Genomic DNA, 14,329 nt, shown 5'->3' with positions numbered 1-14,329 from the left:
TTATTTATTTAGAGAAAGAGGGGCAGAGAGAAAGGGAAAGAGAGAGAATCCCAAGCAGGCTCCACACCGTTAGCATGGAGCCCTACACGGGGCTCAAACTCACGAACCATGAGATCATGACCTGAGCCGGAAGCAAGAGTCAGATACTTAACCAACTGAGCCACCCAGGTACCCAATACCAGCTAATTTAATGGAGCTTCCAGAAGTATTAAGCAAAGAAAACAAGAAGCATGGGTGGTTCAGTTGGTTGAGCATCCAACTCTTGATTTCGGCTAAGGTCATGATCTCATTGTTCATGGGTTTGAGCCCCGCATCGGGCTCTGTGCTGAAGGTGTGGAGTCTGCTTAGGATTCTGTCTCCCTCTTTCTCTCTGCCCTTCCCCTGTTCGCTCGCTGTCTCTCAAAATAAGTGGATAAACATTAAAAAGAAAAAGAAAACAAGAAGCAAAAGTGTCAAAAATATCCCATTTATTTTTTAAAAGTATCCTCCAAAAACCCAATGCTGATGAGAAGGGAAGAACTTGAAACCCTCATACACTGCTGGTGGGAATGTAAAATGATGCATTTTTGGAAAACTGCATCACTGGTGGCTCCTCAAAAACTTTAGCATAGCTACCACATGACCCAGTGATTCCACTCTGAAATACATATGCAAGAGAACTGAAAATACTCATCCACAAAGAAACCTGTACATGAATGTTCACAGCAGCATTATTCATAATCGTCAAAAGTGGAAAAAACCCAAATGTCCATCAACAAAATATAAACTATTATTTGGCCATAAAAGGAATAAAGTGTAAATAAACGTTACAACATCAACAACCCTTAAAAAGATTACACTAAATGAAGGAAGGCAGACAAATGACCACAATTTGTAGGATTCCACTTATATGAAATATCCAGAATAGGCAAATCCACAAAGACAGAAAGTAGATTGGGATTTCCAGGGACTGCAGGGAAGGGAGAATGGGGAGAATGGGGAGAATGGGGGACTATTAATCAGAACAAGGCTTCTTGGGGTGCCTGGGTGACTCAGTTGGTTAAGCATCCGACTTCAGCTCAGGTCACGATCTCACGGTTCATGGGTTTGAGCCCAGGGTCAGGCTCTGTGCTGACAGCTCAGAGCCCGGAGCCTGCTTCAGATTCTGAGTCTCCCTCTCTCTCTGTCCCTCCCCCGACTCATGCTCTGTCTCTCTCTCAAAAATAACTAAATACTAAAAAAAAAAAAAAAAAAAAAAAAAAAGTTCAAGGCTTCTTTCTGAGGTGATGAAAATGTTCTGAAATTAGTGAATGGTGATCAATGCACAACTCTATCGATATACTTAAAACCACTGAAGTGTACACTTCGAAAAGGGTGAACTTTAGGGTGGATTAATTCTATCTCAATAAACCTGTTCTTTTAAAAGAAATATACATGGGGCATCTGGGTGGCTCAGTCGGTTAAGCATCCGACTTCGACTCAGGTCACAATCTCACCCGCGTCGGGCTCTGTGCTGACACCTTGGAGCCTGCTTCGGATTCTGTGTCTCCTCTCTCTGCCCCTCCCCAATTTGTGCTCCGTCTCTCAATAAATAAATAAATATTAAAAAAAATACATGTTTGCAAATGAATACATGAATACATCATTCAGGTATTCAAATGAATATATGCACTCAGGTATTCCTGTGTTCAAATGAACACATGACATGATAAAGAATGTTAAAGAATAAAGTATGGGAGGGAGAGGGAGACAAGAGTTGAAGCAAGGAAGAGATAAACAAAAAAACAAAGACAGACCAGGGGCACCAGGGTGGCTCAGTCCATTAAGCATCTGACTCGATCTCAGCTCAGGTCTTGATCTCAGGGTTGTGAGTTCAGGCTCCACAGTGGGCTCTGCGCTAGGCATGAAGCCTACTTAAAGAGAAAAACAAAAACAGAAACAAAACAAAGAAGGATTAAAAAAATACAAGGCTGGGGGCACCTGGGTGGCTCAGTCGGTTAAGCGTCCGCCTTCAGCTCAGGTCACGATCTCGCGGTCCGTGAGTTCGAGCCCTGCGTCGGGCTCTGGGCTGATGGCTCAGAGCCTGGAGCCTGCTTCTGATTCTGTGTCTCCCTCTCTCTCTGCCCCTCCCCCGTTCATGCTCTGTCTCTCTCTGTCTCAAAAATAAATAAACATTAAAAAAAAAAAAATTAAAAAAAAAAAAATACAAGGCTGCAGGCCTTGCGTGGGGGGACTGAGTCAGGCTGAATAAGCGTACAATGAGGGGAGCATAAAGAATAAAAATGAGGGAGCTCCGGTTGCAGAGTCCAGCAGGTAATTTGTAACAGGGGAGAGACAGCAAACCTGGGTAACTGTAACGATTCAATGGAGTTTGCAGAAACCGGACCAGAAAGGGAGAACAAGAAAGAACATGAGAGAAAAGATTTAAGACTAGCCCAAACCCACTAATATTTAAAAAGAAAAGTGTACAAGAAGAAAATTTAATAGTTTCCGCTCAAGAATCCTTGAGCCTGGTAGGATAAAACCAAACCATAACAAGAAGCTTCCAGGCAAAGAAGGGAGTGGGCCTCAGGACACTGGCTGTCTTCTATGTAGGAGAAAAGGGGCATCTCCTGGGAGAAAGTGCAATTGTGACTGTTCTGGAAAACAAGCAGCTCCAACGGACTGCCTCGGGAATTCTCGGTAGAAGAGGTGTGACTGAAAAATGGCTGACTTAGGATTTTTCCCAAGAACATGAGAAGGGAGAGAGGAAGAAAAGGACACCTTTAATTTTTAACAGATACTTCTTTATAAATCTTAACAATGCTGCCAGATTTTTTGCATGCTTCTTTCCTAAGCTTAACCAAGGTCTTTTAAATTTTTCTTCGGATAACCTCAGTTCTTTTGACAAGAAGTATAATATGGGCTTTTATCATTTTTTTCTTAAGATTTATTTTTAAGTAATCTCTACGTCCAACATGGGGCTCAAACTCACAACCCTGAGATCAAGAGTCACACTCTCTCCCCACTGAGCCAGCCAAGCGCCCTTCCTTTATCATTTTTGTTTTCCCTAGGCTACACGCACAATGGATAAACTTGAAATTTAATATCTTGATTTCTTAAACCTTGATTGTCCAAATACATCAAATTAAAACAAAAACAAAAACAAAAAACCAACCAAGGTGAAGGTATATATACAAGGGGAGAGGGGGAAGCAATATACAACAAATGCATATTTCCTCTAGAGCCAGGAAGAAAGTTAATGCCCACCTGGTTTCTGGATTACAACACAGATATTAGAGATAGTCCCCTCCTTCAAGAAGTAAGATTTGAATTAGACACCAAGATACAATTAAATAGACTGCAAACTGGTGTGTACAATGGGAGGTGTCTCAGGGCCTGAGAGGTCATGCACACCTGGAGTGAAAAACTCCAAAGGGCAGGGACTAGGTGATCTCTACACTCTTGGTAGTGCTGACATGCCTAGCACATAACACACCCAGCAGATGTAACAACCTTCAGTCAAACCACACACTCTGCTGTGCACTGTGATGTCACTGGCTCATGGAGTAAACAGACAAAACACAGGCCACCAAATCCTACCTGGACAAGGAACTGGACAAGTATGCCGGAGATAGGTCAAGAGATCCCTTCAAGGCAAGGTAATATCTAAGCTGAGTTTGAAGGAGATAATTCAGATGAAGTGAGCGAAGAGCATTCCAGCAGAGGGAAACATGGAGACTGGAAAGAGGTAAGGGACCAAGAGTTACTCAGCAAAACTCAGTGAAGCACCAAAAAGGGGGAGTAGAGGGATGAGAGTGGAGGCCAGAGCCCAGTGATGAGGTGTCACAGATACCAAGCTAAGGATTAGTAAATCCGATTATGAAGATAGTGGGAGCCACTGAAGTCCTTAAAATTGGGGATGGGGGTGAGGGTGGGGTTGGGAGGAGTGACTATGAACAGATATATTTTGGAAATATGGAGGCAGGAACAAACCTCTGGATTTAATCAGAAAAGAACTACACTGAAGACATGGGAAACGATCAAGAAAAGCACTGTAAACAAGATCTGCACTCTTTTCTAGGAGACAAATTTCCTTTTGGGGGTTACCAAATTATCCTTTGAAAATAGACAACTTATGGAGCACCTGGCTGGCTCAATAGGTGGAGCACATGACTCCTGATCTCAGTGTTGTGAGTTCAAGCCCCACATTCGGCGTGAAGCCTACTTAAAATAAAAATTTGGGGGGTACCTGGGTGGCTTAGTCGGTTAAACATCCAACTTCAGCTCAGGTCATGGTCTCACGGTTGGTAACTTCGAGCCCCGCATTGGGTTCTTTGCTGTCAGTGCAAATCCCACTTCAAATCCTCTCACTCCTCTCTGTCAGTACCCTCCCCTATGCGCAGACACTGTCTCTCTCTCAAAAAAAAATAAACATTAAAATAAATAAATAAAATAAAAAATTTTTTAAAGTTTTGAACATGGAGAACTTACAGGTAGCTGAGAAGAGTACAGAAGTTAGTATTACGAAAAATTAAACTGCATTTGTTTTTTTTTAATTTTTTTTTTTATTTTTTTTTTTATTTATTTTTTTTTTTTAATTTTTTTTTTTCAACGTTTTTTATTTATTTTTGGGACAGAGAGAGACAGAGCATGAACGAGGGAGGGGCAGAGAGAGAGGGAGACACAGAATCGGAAACAGGCTCCAGGCTCCGAGCCATCAGCCCAGAGCCTGACGCGGGGCTCGAACTCACAGACCGCGAGATCGTGACCTGGCTGAAGTCGGACGCTTAACCGACTGCGCCACCCAGGCGCCCCAAACTGCATTTGTAATTTTAATTCAAGACACTTAAAATGAGGGGCACCTGGGTTGGCTCAGTTGGTTGAGCATCTAACTCTTGGTTTCAGCTCAGATAATGACCTCACTGTGAATTCAAGCCCCAAGTCAGGCTCTACGCTGATAGTGTTGAGCCTGCTTGGGATTCTCTCTCCCTCTCTCTCTCTGCCCTTCCCCCACGCTTGCGTGTGCCCGTGCTTCTAGGCACTTTCTCTCAAAATAAATAAATAAACTTAAAAAAAAAAAAAAAGACACTTTTAAAATATATGTTTGGAGCACCTGGGTGGCTCAGTCGGTTAAGCATCCAACTTCAGCTCAGGCCATGATCTTGCAGTTTGTGAGTTTGAGCCCCACATTGGGCTCTGTGCTGACAGCTCAGAGCTGGCAGCCTGCTTCGGATTCTGTATCTCCTCCTCTCTCTGCCCCTCCCATGCTCATGCTCTGTCTCTGTCTCTCAATAATAAATAAATGTTAAAAAAAAAATTTTAATGTATGATACATTTTAATATATTACAGTTTTGTGAGTACAAAAATAAGTAAGTAAAAAAATTTACAATAACTAACTCTAAGTCCTATTAACAGCAGACCAGGATGAATTTTATAAAGACTTCGCAGATATAGAGATCATCTGCTACATTAGTTTTGAGAGACAGAGCACAAGCTGGGGAGGGCCAGAGAGAGGGGGAGACACAGAATCTGAGGCAGGCTCCAGGCTGTGAGCTGTCAGTACAGAGCCTAATGTGGGGCTCGAACTCACCAGTCGTGAGATCATGATCTGAGCCTAAGTCGGATGCTTAAACGTCAAAATCTGAGCCGAAGTGGGACGTAACCCAATGAGCCACCCAGGCGCCCCTGCTACATTCACTTTGGAACAAAGCATAGCCACTTCTTTGCTTCAGCATATCTGAAATTCAATCTATAAGCCTAATTTCTTGATAAGCTGTTTCACAGCAAAATTCTAAAGTCACATACTAAAAGATTTCTGAGCTAACAGAGAAACCCCATGGGGGTTCTTTACCTCGGCAGCTAGTCTATTCACCACTAACAATTCCAACTACCAGGAGGAATTTCCCTGCCTAGGCTTATTTTGTTGGCACAAGCACACACACACACACACAAAATATCCTGACACTTTATATCCAGTAGGAAAGAATAATCAGAATAGTAACATCTTTAATATCAAGCAAATGTAACAAAGCCTTCTCAGTTGCCTGTGTATTTGGACAGATGACCACGAAGTAAACTCATACTTACTTTTAAAAAATAACCTTTATTTTAATTTTTTTAGCACCAAAAGCCCCAGGAAATTTTCCCTGAACTCCCTAACAATAGCAAAACAATAGTTTCTAGGCTCTCTTTTTATCTAAAAATATATTATTGTGATAAGATAACCAGCCTGTATTTGCCATTTACAATCACCATATACCACCATTTGCCAGCACCATCATTTCATAAAAGATGTTTAATTTTTAACACCAAGAAAATGACATATATTTTTTTAGAAAGGGCAATCCTGGGGCGCCTGGGTGGCTCAGTCGGTTGGGCGTCCGACTTCAACTCAGGTCACAATCTCACAGTCCGTGAGTTCGAGCCCCGCATCGGGCTCTGGGCTGATGGCTCAGAGCCTGGAGCCTGCTTCCGATTCTGTGTCTCCCTCTCTCTCTGCCCCTCCCCCATTCATGCTCTGTCTCTCTCTGTCTCAAAAATAAACAAACGTTAAAAAAAAAAATTTTTTTTTTTAAAAAAAAAGAAAGGGCAATCCTTTAATTGAATAAATTTAATGAAAAATTTCCCATATTGTCCTTGTTTTTCTCAATATGCCAAGGCCCATTCAACACTCCATTTCAGGGGTCTGACCAAGAGTCTCCAAGATTTGTTCTCACCAACTCCCAGTCCTTGTGGAGGGACCACAAACAATGTCATGGAACTGGTGAGAAGACCCAGTTCTACCAAAAGCCAGAGGACTCTATTGACAAGGATACATTAAATGTTAAAACTGGCAACTTGGGCGCCTGCGTGGCTTGGTCAGTTAAGTGTCTGACTTCAGCTCACATAATAATCTCCTCACGAGTTCAAGCCCTGCATGAGGCTCTCTGCTGTCAACACACAGAGCCTGCTTCAGATCTTCTGTCCCCCTCTCTCTCTGCCCCTGCCCTGCTTGCGCTCGCGTTCTCTCTCTCTCTCTAATCAATAAACATTAAAAACAAAAACAAAAACAAAAAACGGGAACTCAAGCTCCTTTCACCTCCACCCCTCCTTCACCCACTCCACCCCCATCCACACTTTACAAATAGGGAAAGGAAGGTCCAGAAAGGAAAACTGACTTGCCCAAAGCCATAAAACCAAGAGAATCTCTAGCCTGCTGACACCCTCACTGACTAGTCCTCGACTGAGCTGGACAGTTGATGTAATACTATATACAAGTTAGCCATGTGATTTAAATATGTATGTGGTTATATGGCAAGTCTTAGGTGAAAACCCAACCCTGGTAGTAATTTTGAACCCATATACTATCATCTGAGTCATCTGAAATTAAGATGTACTGTCTCAAATCAATTATAAAGAGAACCTCTGCTTCACAGAAACCCCATCTCAAGACAACACAATGTAGATATACACCCTAAAAATGCAAGTTTAAAGCTTTTCTATGGCACAATATTCACTTTCTTACTGAAAATGAATGTCAAGAAAAATCCCTACACACCTAGAGTATACACAGGCTATTAAGAAACATTCTCCAGCTACCTAAAGTTGCTGAGTCTTTAAAGGCTCTGCTTGGTGCACACTAAATCAAAACAGGGAAAGAGACATTTTTAAGAAGGAAGATAAATTATTGGATCAACTAGCTATTTCTTTACCAAAAAAATTTTCCCCAAATCAATAACCCTACTGCTCCTTACAGATATACCTATCAGTATTGTTTGACTATTTCATAACCTGCGTGTGTTATGCTGATGTCTACTGATATCTACAAAGCTCTGATTTCATCTCAAGATACATCCTCCTGGCTGACAGCAAACGCTCTTGGGCTCTGCAACATTTTTCAGTTTCCTGAATCTGTTGTAAACTTAGGAAACATTATCAATGACTTGAGACGCTCTTCTTACGATATTTTTCTCTGTAACCAACACACTGCAGAGAATTTATAGGAATTTTTCCTGGCCCTCCCATACCTGCCGGGAAATTACCAAGGGCATTAACAAATGAAGGATCTCTACATTTGAATGATCACAGGAATTCTTACTTGGTCTCGTAAATAGGCTGAAACTACGTGGAAACTGATTTATTTTCCAGTCATCTCCAGGGGAGGTGCTCAACAATGAAGTATGTCTTAAATATAACCAGTTATGCCATACAATGACCAGATTGAGTTAAATGCAGAATTCCTCGGCAAAACACCAGATTCATATCCAACCTGACGCAAGTAACCAGGTTTCAAGAAAAAAAGAACATTCCGCTCGCATAAAGATGACCTCCCATGGGCGCGGGCGAGGGTGGGGGCGCGTGCCCTGGCGGAAACAGAGCCTTCAGGAGGCCCGGGGTCCGGCGCCCGCAGCCCTGCTCCCAGAACCGCGTCCTCGAGGCCCCGGGCAGCGCTGTCTCCGCCGGGAGAAGGGACCAGGGCTATAGGGCGCCGGCCCCAGCCTCTCCTGGGGAGCGAGGAAAGGAAACGGAGAGGGTCACGTTCAGCCCGACGCCTCAAAGGGACCAGCAGGCGGGGACTGGGGTGGGGGGGGTGCAGAGCCACCTGGGACCCAATAACAGACAGGAGTGGTCGCGGACCCAGGGGTCGGCCTAGGTGCCCGGGAAGGGGACAGCGCAGGCGCGGGACGGGCCGGGGGGGGGGGGGGGGGGGGGGGGGGGGGGGGGCGGGGGGGGGGGGGGGGGGGGGGGGGAGGCCAGTGGGGGACCGCGCAGGCGCGGGCCCGCTGGGGTCTGCGGGGCCGCCTGGGCCTGGCCGCGCGGGCGGCGCTGAGGAGATGGACAGGCCCGCCAGCGCACACTGAGGGAACCCGGCCCCGGCTCTTACCGCGCGGCGCCGCCTCGCTCGCTCGCTGGCTCCGGGATGGGGCCGGGCGGCGAGCTCGCCCGGTGGCGCGGCCCGAATCCGTTGAGTCCGGCCTCAGGGCAGCAGCCAACCCCGCGGCGCCGTTCGCCCGGCCCGCCCTGCCTCCTTCGCGGCCCCCGCCCTCGGCCCGCCCCTGGTCCGCCCCACACAGCGCCTGACAATTGCGCAGGCGCCCTAAGGCTCCGCCCACGTCCCGTCGCCGCGCAGGCGCCTACGGCCCCGCCCACTCCGTTCACCTCCCTCCGGTCTCTGGGTAGTAGCGCAGGCGCCCTTTCACCTGGCCAGCCACAAAAAAAGACTCCGGCACGTGGTTCTGACGGGTCAGGTTTTGCGCCAGAGCTCCGGATGGCAGATGCTCCTGGGTGCTGCGTTTGGCGCGGTGGGGTGATGAGTGTAGAGCTCTCTTGTCCCAAAGCCTTACCTCAGCTCAAAGGTCCACCTTTCCTGCAGCACGTATTTACAGTGTACCAAGGACGGTGCCAGGCATGAGGTAGACAGTAGCGATAAAAACACAAGCCCTGCCCTCCTGGCGCTCCCCGTGCAGCAGGGGACACAGACACTAAACAGGTGAGCAACCAAAAACATGAAGCTAAGTATCTTTATCAAGTTAAGGAAGTTCTGTTAGGTCACTATTATCTTACAGATTTTTTCCTTTGCTTGAACTACGTTAATAAATGTTTATTACATCATGTTAGTTTCCCGTGAAAAAGAAAAATTGGACTTGATAAATTTTTCATACATTGCTGGACTATTCACTAATATTTTATTTAGCATTTTTGCATTTATGCCCATAAAGGATGTTGCCCTTTACTTTTTGCTTTCTTTTTTTATTTATTTTCTATTTTGGAGAAAGAGAGAGCACCAGCGGGGGAGAGGGGCCGAGGGAGAGAGAATCCTAAGCAGGGTCCATGCTCAGCATAGAGCCCAACACAGGCTCGATCCTATGACCCTGGGAGCTGAAATCAAGAGACCTACGCCCAACCCACTGAGCTGCCCGATACCCCTACTTTTGCTTTCTTGTACTGTCCATGGCTGGTTTGGGATTTAATTTATAATAAAGTCATAATGAGTTGAGGCGACTGCTGTTTTCTTCTTTATCTGGAAGATTATGTATAAGAGGATGTTTCTGTTCTTTGCAATGTTTGCTGAGGTTGCCTATAAAATTATCCAGGCCTGGTATTTTTCTTTGGTTTTGTTTGTTGTGAGACTTTTCGGGGGATAGGATGCTGATTTTAAACTAAGCATTCCATTTCTTTAATGGTTCTATGTTTAGACAATTTTTTTTTAATGTAGGCTCTATGCCCAACATGGGGCTTGAACTCACTACTCAGATCAAGAGTTGCGTGCTCTACAGACTGAGCCAGCCAAGCACCCCCAGACAGAATTTCTACTTCTTTCTGTGTCATCTTTGATAAGTCATATTTTTGTAGGAAAGTGGCTGTTTTATTGATGTTTTCAAAAACCATTGGCATAAAGTTATTCATATAATTCCCTTATGGTTATTTGTTTTAATTTTATTTCAGAATTTTAATTTCAGAAGACATCCATTCCTATGGTTCCTCTTCCCAAATGCACCTACTTGTATTCAGTTTCTGGATATCCTTCTAGAGATACTTTATGAATATAAACAAATATAAAAAATAAATAGATATGTTCTAGGGCACCTGGGTGGCTCTGTCAGTTAAGCGTCCATCTTCGCCTCAGGTCATGGTCTCATGGTTTGCCAGTTCGAGCCCCACATAGGGCTCTCTGCTGTCAGCACAGAGCCCACTTTGGATCCTCTGTCCCCCTGTTTCTCTGCCCCTCCCCTGCTTGTGCTCTCTCTCTCTCTCAAAAATAAGTAAACATTAAAAAAAAAACCCACATGAGCAAGTTTACCTCTGTACCGTCGGTTCCATCCTTTAGACCCTTACCTAGGTCCTCACGGGCCCCTGTGTCTCTGCAGCCATGAAGACAAAACCTGTTTCCCACAAGATGGAGAATACATACAGGTTTCTTACATTTGCTGAACAATTGGGGAATGTGAATATTGATATTATTCACCAGATTGATAGAACTGCAAGCTATGATGAGGAAGTCGAAACCTACTTTTTTGAGGATCTGCTGAAATGGAGAGAACTGAACCTTACAGAACACTTTGGCAAATTTTACAAAGAAGTTATTGACAAGTGCCAGTCCTTCAATCAGTTGGTCTGTCATCAAAATGAGATAGTTCAGAGTTTGAAGACTCACCTGCAAACCAAGAACAGTTTTGCTCATCAGCCCCTTTTGGATTTGGTTGTACAGTTGGCACGAGATCTGCAGACAGACTTCTATCCACATTTTCAGGATTTTTTCCCGACCATCACCTCAATCCTGGAGACTCAGGACACAGTTACTAGAATGGGCTTTCACCTCACTGTCCTATCTTTACAAGTACCTGTGAAGACTGATGGTGAAGGACATGTCCAATATATACAGATGACCCTTTTCTCTCTCTAATTTGGGTTTGGTTTGATTTTTGTTCCTTTTAAATTTTATTTTATCTTACGTACAATTCAGTGCTGTTTAGTAAATTTATAAAGTTGTGTAAATACGACCATAATCCAATTTAAAAACATTTCCATCATCCCCAAAAGATTTCTTATGTCTGTCTACAAGTCTGTTGTGCTCCCCATCTGCATCAGTTTTGAGGGCAAAAGCATATGGCCTCTCCTTCACTAACGCTCTCTCTCTCCCTTTCTCTCTCTCAAATTGAAAGAGAGAAAGGGAGGGAGAGAAAAAAAGAAGGAAAGATTTCATAGAAACATTCTGCTTTCAGATTACAGGGGAAACCTTTATTCTTTTCTTTATAAATACTATTATTTCTTTTTTTATTGTCATTTTTTATTTTTAATGTTTATTTTTGAGAGAGACAGAGTGTGAGTGGGGGAGGGGCAGAGAGGGAGACACAGAATCGGAAGCAGGCTCCAGGCTCTGAGCTGTCAGCATAGAGCCCGACATGGGGCTCGAACCCACGAATCATAAGATCATGACTTGAGCCAAAGTCAGACGCTCAACCAACTGAGCCACTCAGGTGCCCCACTATTATTTATTTTCTATTCTTCTGCCTCCTTTCACTCAACATTAGGCCTATGAGATTAATCAATTTTGTTGCATGTACCTGTGGCATGCAAAATTAATATCTATTTGGTTACTGTATAGTGTTCCATTGTGTGAATTTACCATACCATACTAGATCCATTTTCCTACTGATGGACATTTGGTTTGTCTTCAGCTGTGAGCTGTTAGTGGATGGAAAATTGCATGAAGCAAAAAAGATTCCTGGATTCTCCAATGGAAAGTTATGCATCCTTGGAACATACCCTTCTAGGTTGTCTGGTTCTGATTTTGTGGGGGCTCTGAGCCTTCTATTATCTTTGAGCTCTTTTACAACTCTGCAAATTGTAGAAAACTGATAGCAATGCAAATGGTTCTTATCTAAGGATAACCCTCCCCCACAGTGGAAAAGTCAGTTTTGCCTCCATTTGCAAGTTTATTTCAATATTTCTGATCTATAAATGTGTCTGACCTTTGGATTCTACTTTGAACTGATAGTAGCATCTTTTTTTTTCTTAAAGTGTATTTATTTTGAGAGAGAGAGCAGGGGAGGGGCAGAGAGACAGAGAGAGAGAGAGAGAGAGACCATCCCAAGCAGGCTCAGCACTGCCAGAAATAGGCTTGATCTCACGACCCTGAGCCAAAATTAAGAGCTGGACACAACTCACTGAGCAACCCAGGTGCCCCCTGATAGTAACATCTTACTGGCAACTTGTTTAATTAACAAATTGTTACTTGGTACGTGTTTATTTTATATCCACATAAGGGTCATGATTTTACTTTTTTTTTTCATTTTTAAATTTAATTTTAAATTTTATCCTCTAACACTAGAAAGAAAGTTCCTAGGAATATCCGGGATCTAGCAAAGTACTTTTAATGAGCCAAAACTACTGAAATAGATGTTCTCCCATTGAAATTCCAAAGCAAAAGAGCCATTTTTGACCAAGCAGGAGGCTGCTGACATTTCCTGAGCAGCAACCAGGCCTGTGGAACTAGACCCTGTGCCTGGGGCTGGGGCTGGGGATGGGGCAGAGATGGCTTTGACCAGTTATCTAGCCTCTAAGAATCTTCTCTGGCCCAGGCAGCAGTGTAAACTGGTCCTAAATCAGGTAAGCAGTTGCTAAGGTGTCCTGGAGGAATCAGTGGTATTTGAGCAGCATTTCCATAAAGAGAGGGCACATCCCGGATAGAGGACAGCAGGAGAAAGAGCAAGGAACTGAAGGCAAACAGGCATTGGCAAAGACAAGGAACAGAGCAGCAGGCAGCATGGCTGTCCATGCAGAGGTGGGGGTAGGGGCAGAGCAGAGAATCTTCCCCACCAGGCCTTAGAACTTGGGTTCAATAGTGTGGACAGCGACTAGTAACTGCACCTTTGGGACACGGAAGTGATGTACTGCAAGATTGCCTTTGGAGGACCGGCCTCCTGGCATGCACAGGATTGGGAGGGCAACCCTCACAGTCGGGGGCCTGCTCATGGTTCTGGGGGTTGGGGAGTCTGGGAGGTCTGGGCTAGTGACAGGGTGGGAGAGAAGGAGACAAATCTGAGGGTGGGGCACACAGAACCATCTGGACTTCAGTCTGTGGCTGGACCTCAGTGCTGGCATCTGTGTGGTCCCATCAACCTCATCCATACTCCATCCTTTGTCCTTGCTCATCCTCCTTGGCTCCCCAGAACCAAAGGGGAGGAAAGAACAGGCATTTGTTGCAGCTGCTGGCCTGGAGCAAGAGAGAACCTGGGGAAGCATGTGGCTCACTGCCTGTGCAGGAGGTCATCTATCAGTGTGTGAGCCCCTCCCAGGTCCCAACCTCCATCTGGCTATGGCCACCGAGTGGCAGGGTTTGGGACACTGTGATGATTCATTCGTGAGCTGAGAGCGCCCCTCGGGTCAGACCCTACTGGCCCTACCATGCTAGGGTCTCAACACCACTAAGGTGTGCTGAGCCCTGCAGCCTGGAACCCCTTTGAGCTCAGTGCTGCTGTTTTCCCACTGACCCACTCAGCTCACCCGTATGCCCACCGCAATCACTGACTGCCCCACTCAGGCCCAGCTGCTTCATCTGCACCACAGCTGGAGAAATCAAACAGCATCGGCAGTAGGCCAAGTTGTAATCGGAAAACAACTGTTCTCAACAGTTAGCAAGCCATCAGCTTTGAGTGCCAGGACGTGGAGTTTGAGATTCTTGACATGCATCCCTCAGAGCCAGGGAAGCTCTGGGTCCCAGGAAATATGCAACTGTCAGCTGAGCAATGATGTGTCTGCAAGCAGAGATGGGCTGTTGGCCTTCCACATCTATGCTGCTCGCTCCAGGAGGGACCCATGTACTGGCGACCACAGCCTGAAACCCCAAAACCTCCTTGCAATGCCCAGCTGGCCTGCAGGTGACCC

The 14,329-nt window shown here is 45.1% G+C and overlaps 1 protein-coding gene across 2 annotated transcripts in view; it reads right to left on the bottom strand.

The window, feature by feature from the left end:
- SPECC1L (sperm antigen with calponin homology and coiled-coil domains 1 like) overlaps window positions 1-8,987 on the bottom strand; it is a 140,917-nt gene extending 131,930 nt beyond the window's left edge. Inside the window, exon 1 of one of the 2 annotated variants that reach the window (XM_049619114.1) lies at window positions 8,826-8,987. The gene's annotated coding sequence lies outside the window, so the exon portion shown is untranslated. Of the gene's footprint in view, window positions 1-1,775; window positions 1,857-8,825 lie in introns of those variants that run through there. The other variant, XM_049619113.1, reaches the window with a different exon arrangement.
- Window positions 8,988-14,329: the final 5,342 nt, after the last annotated feature.

The sequence above is a fragment of the Panthera uncia genome (genome assembly GCF_023721935.1).
Source record: "Panthera uncia isolate 11264 chromosome D3 unlocalized genomic scaffold, Puncia_PCG_1.0 HiC_scaffold_8, whole genome shotgun sequence".
NCBI classification, from domain to species: domain Eukaryota; kingdom Metazoa; phylum Chordata; class Mammalia; order Carnivora; family Felidae; genus Panthera; species Panthera uncia.
This window is presented reverse-complemented; position numbering and strand designations above follow the sequence as displayed.